This window comes from Pteropus alecto, unplaced genomic scaffold (genome assembly GCF_000325575.1).
Source record: "Pteropus alecto unplaced genomic scaffold, ASM32557v1 scaffold394, whole genome shotgun sequence".
In the NCBI taxonomy this organism is placed as follows: Eukaryota; Metazoa; Chordata; class Mammalia; order Chiroptera; family Pteropodidae; genus Pteropus; species Pteropus alecto.
This window is the reverse complement of record NW_006436007.1, coordinates 179017-185016: the sequence shown is the minus strand read 5'-3', so window position 1 is coordinate 185016 and position 6000 is coordinate 179017. Positions and strand designations below refer to the sequence as shown.

General features: G+C 46.9%; 1 protein-coding gene across 4 annotated transcripts in view; it reads left to right on the top strand.

The window, feature by feature from the left end:
- LOXL2 (lysyl oxidase like 2) overlaps window positions 1-6000 on the top strand; it is an 85613-nt gene continuing 79613 nt past the window's right edge. For 2 of the 4 annotated variants that reach the window (XM_015589242.2, XM_015589240.2), the window contains exon 1: window positions 1-159. The gene's annotated coding sequence lies outside the window, so the exon portion shown is untranslated. The remainder of the gene's footprint in view (window positions 160-6000) is intronic. The other 2 variants (XM_006911755.3, XM_015589241.1) reach the window with 2 other exon arrangements.

Sequence of the window (6000 nt, the reverse complement as noted above, 5' to 3'; positions counted from 1 at the left end):
GGAAAAGGGTAAAGGAGCGACTCCAGCCCGCCGCTTCCTCAACTTGGGGCTCGCTGTCTCCGGCTCCGCTCGGGTAAGGGGCTCTGCAGCGACGTGCGCGGAGAGGGGCCACCGTGGGAAACTGGCCCCAGAAGAGCCAGGGCGGACTCCTGCTTCCAAGTAAGAGCGCCTCCCGCAGCCCCCAGTCTTCACAGCGGTTAGAAGGGCAGCGGGAGCGTCCCCACAGAGTCCCCAGACTCCGCTCCCCGCGAGGACGTTTCACCGCCATGCTTGGGGTCCCCAGAACCCGAGCGGCGGGCACTCACAGCGAAGCAGAGATGTGGGGACGTGCAGGCTGACGGGTCCCCCTCCTGACTCGGGCGGACCCACCCAGCGCCACCTCGCCGGAGCTGGGCGAGGCGATGCAGCTGGTGCGCCCTGGGAAGTGGGGCGCTCGGTTCCCTGCACAACAGGGGCGCCTGCAACCAGGCAGGACAGAGCCAGTCGAGGCCCGGTGTGCACTACGTGCCTTGAGGAGAGGGCGGGAAGCGCAGCGTGGGGCCAGGAACACTGGCGCTGTGCTCGTGCCCGGAGTTCTGCCTTTTGGGGATGTGAAGGGCGCAGGGGACGGGGGGAGCATTGAGGTGTGCACCGAAATTGTGGCATTGGAGCGGGGTTGGGGTTGGGGCCACTGGGCCAGTGGGAGCTCTAGCGCCCACTGCCTGGAATGGTTTTCTCCTAAGCCTTCCAGTAAGGCTCAACTGAGCGCGCGGGCCGCCCTGAGTCCTGCGGGAGGAGAGCGTGTCCGGTGCTCCAGGTATTCATTCACTCCGCGTCGCTTTGGCTCGTCTGGGGACCAGGGAACCTCTTCCGTCGTCATCACAGAGAAACGTTTGAGTAGGAAAGACCCAGCATAAGCGAACGTACAGGTCTTGCGTGCAGAATCGCCCAGGGCTGGTGGGGCGGGAGGTGGGGGTGGGGTGGGGTGGGTAGAGCTAATCCTAGTCTTGCGCTGTACTCCCGCGGTCCTCCGTGCCTGCAACTTTTACGCAGGCGCTTTGGCCACTGCGCTCGGCCCCCACTCTCTCCAAAAATTTGGGAGACCTCTCATGTAGCCGCCTACCGGAGGTGTCGTTGTAAATCAGGGCCAGTTTAGAAATGATTGGAAGAGTTAAGATGATGCCTTTTCATCATCCCCCACCCTAGTAAGACCACCAAAAACAGCCGGCGTGGGGGAGGGGAGTGATCTGCCCTTGTCTAGGAAACCTCAAGCCCTGATGAGAGATATGCATGAAAGTTAGAAAGATGCCCCAAGTTAATTTTGTTCTCCAAAATCTTGGAACTGTGGAGATCAGTCCAATCGTTTTGTTTTGCAGAAAAGGAAAAGTTCCCGAAGCTCAAGGTCATTCGAACCCATATCCTTTACACCACCACTAGCTTGCCTGTCCTGGAACCCCCAAAGCCCATTTTTCACTCTTGGTGGAATTATTTACTTTTTAATGGTATGTTGTGTACTTACTGGTCAGAGATGGGCCTTAGGACGAAGACAAAATGTTCATTTCTCTGGTCAGTTTCCAGATGAATGACCGACTCACCCGGCGCTGCCTTAGCTAAATTATTCATATCTTTCCCCTGTTTGTTCTGTTCCCCTTTCTGGTCTCTAGTATATCTGTCCCTGGAAAGACCATTAAAAGCCCCTGGTGACTCTTGGGGCCCAAAGAGACTGAGTCTTAGTGGTGTGTGTGTGCGTGTGCATATGCGTGCACGCACACACACACACTTGCACCCATATGTCTCTCTCTGTGACTTTGTGTTAAAAAGTGACTTGGTCCAAGGTCACTTTTAAGTGGCAAAGCTGAATATGAAACAGCTCTGAAGGCAAAGTATGCACTTGACGTTTCCAGGTTGGCTGACATTTGGATAAAGGGCAGACAAGAAATTCTGTGATGTCACTTCCATTGTCTTCTTTACCTTTGGGCTCCTTGCCTGGCCCTTTCCCACCTTTCCCTGAGTCCTGGTCCTCTGACCAGTGAACGGACTGTGTGGAGGGACCTTCTGAAGGAAACAGATTTTCTGTGTTCGAGAGATGACCATCAGTGAAGCTTTCTAATATTCCAGAAAATCCTACATTGTTTATTTAAAAATTATTTTTATTCTGAAAATTTTCAAATATGCACAATAGTGGAGAGAAGATGCCCACATACTCCTCACCCGGGTTCAACAGTTATCAACATTTGGCCACACTTGCTTCGTCTATCCCTTTTCACTTTCTTTTTTTCACCGAAGTATTTTAAAGCAAATCTCAGACATCAATCATTTCATCTCTATGTGTGATTTCAGTGTGATCTCTAAAAATATTAGGTAACCATTATATCATTATGATATCTAAGAAAATTAACAATTTTTCTGGTATCATCGAATACCCAGTCCGTATTCAAAAATTTCCCAATTTTCCCCAAAATGTCATTTTTACAGTTGATATGAGTTCTGGGTTGTTGTTGTTTTTTATAGTTTATGTTTATATTGTATGTCATTCCTTATCTGAACAACATACCACTGAAGAGTGAGATGGATATTACTGAATTCATTTTACAATTGAGTCAAGGGGCAAACATAGCTGTCCTGACGGCGCAGCTGGTGATTGGTGGAACTGGGACCTGCCCCGGCTCAGGGAGTTACCAGCTGTTCTCCGAAGCGTTCATTTGGCTCCCGCTTCATCCTGGGCTTATCATTTCCCATACACCTGCTACCAGAAATTCCTGTGTAAATATTTAGTAATTGGCCATTTGGTGCTGGAGATAAATTGGCTGCAAAATCAGGAAGCTTAGGTTTATTTTCCAGCTTATTGTAAAACTGTACAAAAACAACATATCTCGAGACTCAGGGTGGCCCTCTGAACTAGAAGTCATCATCCTTCCCTGTCCTCTGGCTCATGGGTCTGAAAGAAGGAGAGAAGTGACCGCAGCTGGGATTCCTGAAAGACATAAAGGCCCCACAAAGAAATCTCATTGAGAACAATTACCCATCACTATCGTCACCCGAGGATGTGGTCAGGGGGCACCTGTAGTCGGAGGCTCCTAAATTCTGTAACAGAGAAGAGGCTTCCCTCTGCAGGCCTCCGTTTATGGACAACATTGTTTATTCTGCCTTTGTCCAATGAGGATATAGAACACCAGAATTTTTACTTTTAGCATTTTCATTCACTTTGAAGTAGGGCGATGAATCATTTTTACACCTCATTAATGAGACTCGTGAATCAGAGTTCTTCCTTGACCATGTGAGAAGATGAAATCTCTCATTTCTTGACTCCTAGATTTTCTGCTCTTACGTTCATTGCCCTGAAATAGGTGAGAAGGAACAGACCTTCCGTGAAACAGCCAGTTAAAAGAGGGAGAGACTGGTTGCTCCAATCTCATAATTAATTAAACAATAGAACCCTAAAGTGGCAAAGCATTAACTTTAAACCATGCTATCTTCTGGCAGCTGTGCATAGCTAACGGGCTGTCTCACGGGGGCAGAATTTCTAGGTGATTCCACATCACCAGCTGCAGTGGCTCCCTTCCTTTTACAGTCTCAGGAGCATTCGGAGGTATAGTTCCCCTCTCCCAGGGCTGCCTGGGTTCACAAGAACAGTTTGGAATTACTATTGTTCACTTCCCTCAAGAGAAAGGCCTTTGTGGTCAGTGTGCATGGCAGACTGGTCCCTGGGCGAGCCATAAAGCCTCAGATGAAGTGGCTGGAGCCTGTTCTTCTCCAAGCTACAGAGCCAGCAGGACTCATGACTGTGGGCCAGAAAAGGCAGAGCCAAGCAGATGTCCTCAGATACGCATCCGCAGCAGCTCGCTGCTTATCTTCTAAGTCTCCAGGCGTGTCTGGATTGCAGCGAGTCTTCAGACCTTCTTATCCTAGTAATTCCAGTCGTACTCCTGCTGGAGAGCATGGCGGGCACATGATAGGGAATGCAATGTGTCAGAGAAGTCTTTGGGCACCAGGACCACCCTTTCAAAGTAGCCATCTGTCTGAGGGTGATCAAGCATGATGGTGACAATCTAGATAAGATTTCTGTGCAGAGTTTTAAAAAATCTGTCGCACATCCCCTGGCAGAAACTATCTACCTGGGCAAGTTATGTGTGGCAAATACAGGTGTAGAATGAGAACTGACTCGGCAGGTGAAGAGGACATGATCAGGATGGCAGTCAATGAGTTCTTCTTGTCCACTGTTTTTTGATCCCTTCACTGGAATACCTTTAATATTACATTATAATATTATATGCAAATGGTGATTTATTTTCTTCAGTTATTTCATTGTCAGACAAGCAGACACAGTTAGCCACGTGGATGTTCCAGAGTAAGTCCCCCTCGATGTGTCACCCACGTGATGATAAGGATGTCTTCTGAGGAAATAATGTTGCTTGCCTATAAAGCATATGCTTTATGAGAAGATAACTTATGTCAATGACTTGTAAACAGCTTAATTTGTTCAGATAGTTTCTTTAAACTGTTCTTGAACTTGGATCCATGGAACTCCCCCACCTCCAGCCTTGTCCTGGGGACCACTGATGTGCTGTCATAATTAGCACAGCTTTCCAGAGTGCCTGAATGATCCAAAGGTCTAGAAAGAAAGATGTTTTTCCAAACATCTTTCTAAAGCTTTTTTAAAGACCAATACAAATATAAATGAGTAAAGTACATTTTGAAAGTAAACTCCCTCCCAGCCCCTGGAGGAAACTACATTCTGCTTTCTGTTTCTACTTTCTGTTTCTATAGTTTGACTACTCTAGGTACCTCCTATAAGTGGGATCATACAGTAATTGTTCTTTTGTGATTGGCTTATTGCACTTAATATATTGTCCTTAGGGTTCATCCATGTTGTAGCTGTGTCAGAATTTCCTTCCATTCATCTGTTGATGGACTTCTGAGTTGCTTCCTCCTTTGGTTACTGGGAATAGTGCTGTTATGAGCATAGATGTGCAAATACCTGCTCTGGATGAACTTTTACAAAACGAACACACCCTTGCAATTACCACCCAGATCAAGACCATAATGACACCCAGAACGATGCGTGGATTTAAAGGTAAAGCAGGAGATTTCAAATACATTTCATGGCTACATACAGCTGCTTTGACTGCACCTCAGGGTCTTGGGATTGCATGTTCATTTGCTCTACCATGAGGTGGTTGGGAAGAGATGTTTGAGAAACACAGTTTATAATCTGGAAGGCCACAAGATTAGTTGTGACATTTAAGCAACCTCTTTCCTGAAACCATCTAGGGAAGATAGTACCACATGTTTGGGATCTGCAATTGTGGCCAGATTAGGATATCACCGCTGAGTTTCGTTCTTCTAGGCTCTTCCTGGGCTAGTGGTGTTTGCACGCACCTGGAGAACTCCTGCTCTTTGTGTCAGCTTCTGCTGCAGCTTGAGTTTTCAGCCTTGAGTGAAAAATCCTATGGCCATATCCTGTCTTTCTTCCTTCCCTTCCTTCTTTCTTCCTTCCCTTCCTTCTTCCTTCCCTTCCCGCCTGGTCCTCTCTCTTCCTAACTGAAACAGCCTATTAGTGACCTTTTATGTACCAGATGCTTTGTCACTCACTGCAGGAGACACAAAAATAAGAAAGACGTGGTATTTGACATGTGTATTTTGAAATAAATTCGTCAGTCAAGAATAATATGGTGTCAACTATAATTAAAAATAAATTCTTAAGGAAGAATAACATTCTTTGCCCAGCAACCAACCCCATGGTGTCTGCCTAGTGCCAACGGCAGCCTAGAGCATAAGCAAGGTATTTGTAGCGTTTGAGTTTGTTGCAATACAAGAAGAGAGAAAGACTACCCATCGGGTTATCTGGAATGGCTGTAGCATGGCCATAACCAAATTGTAAGAGTAACTTTTTAAAAATACTTTTAAGCTGCCTTGAATTCAAGCACTCTGTCGGAGATCGCCCTGCTAGGTGTGCTGTTTAGGGACCACTGTAATGATTAAGAAGAAAAAACTAAAATTTAGACATCAGTGAAACCCTGT